This window comes from Oncorhynchus kisutch, linkage group LG26 (assembly GCF_002021735.2).
Source record: "Oncorhynchus kisutch isolate 150728-3 linkage group LG26, Okis_V2, whole genome shotgun sequence".
NCBI classification, from domain to species: Eukaryota; Metazoa; Chordata; class Actinopteri; order Salmoniformes; family Salmonidae; genus Oncorhynchus; species Oncorhynchus kisutch.
This window is the reverse complement of record NC_034199.2, coordinates 21,834,396-21,835,457: the sequence shown is the minus strand read 5'-3', so window position 1 is coordinate 21,835,457 and position 1,062 is coordinate 21,834,396. Positions and strand designations below refer to the sequence as shown.

Here is a 1,062-nt window from a genome sequence, read left to right as displayed (position 1 = left end):
GCTGTAGGTAGGCTTTATGAACAGATGACGATTAAAGGATCCCGCCCACAGAGGAAGTTGCCGCCACTATTTCAACGTTGTTTCCTGTCCTAGAGATGAAATGAACGTTTAGTTTGCACCCCCGAAGAATGACGAAGGCCATTGATACATATTCACGAATTGGGTATGGGAATTTCCATGTGGAGTTGATGAACATCAACAGGCACTGACAGCTATCAGTTTAGCTAGTGTTGATGAATGATACATGAGAAACGAGACCAAGTTGAGACTCTGGACAAGGTGGATACGGTATAGTAAAGGCCGTTTATTCAAGAGTAATGATATCTGGCAAAACGTGCTGCACGGCCCCGTTTCGTCAAGCTCATAGTGAACTATTGGAAAACAAGAGAGACCGGAAACACGTCGTACAGTTCATTTTATACATTGAAATGACGTAGGTAGATTCTGGTAGTCCTGGCTTCTGGTAGGTTGCTTGTAGGTGATAGACAGTCCCCTCCAGCCTGGTGTCCGTATCCCATTGGTTCTTGACAGAGTTCTTTGTCTTTGGAGCCCATCCCCAGGGGAGGGGGTGCGTGTGTGCGTTCCTGTCTTGGCAAGTCTGTGTGTCCTCGCAGTGAGTGTGTGTGTGAGAGATATCCTGTATGAGCCCTACCATGTTTTACTATGAAAATACGTTGCTATGTGTTGTCTCAGTTATAGCAATGCAATAGCAGTAAGCTGGTCATTTGCATAGGAAATAGCACTTCATTACACTAGCTAGCATGCTAACCTTATCTAGCTAGCTAGCATGCTAACCTTATCTAGCTAGCATGCTAACCTTATCTAGCTAGCATGCTAACCTTATCTAGCTAGCATGCTAACCTTATCTAGCCTACATGCTAACCTTATCTAGCTAGCATGCTAACCTTATCTAGCTAGCTAATGTTATCTGTTGTTGCATTTTGTTTTTGTTTGTTTTTAAGATTAGGCAGCTGGCTCTATGGCTGGTTCTGGAGCTGGATTTGTCATTAGCATTGATTTAAGGAAAACTTTGGCACAGATGGAAACCACTGGCCTATCTTT

At 43.8% G+C, this 1,062-nt stretch overlaps 1 protein-coding gene across 1 annotated transcript in view; it reads left to right on the top strand.

Moving 5' to 3' along the window:
* The window catches only part of LOC116357729 (interleukin-1 receptor accessory protein-like 1), a 9,845-nt gene extending 9,784 nt beyond the window's left edge, over positions 1–61 (top strand). Inside the window, exon 5 of the mRNA XM_031806001.1 lies at positions 1–61. This exon is cut by the window's left edge and continues 2,363 nt beyond it. The gene's annotated coding sequence lies outside the window, so the exon portion shown is untranslated.
* Positions 62–1,062: the final 1,001 nt, after the last annotated feature.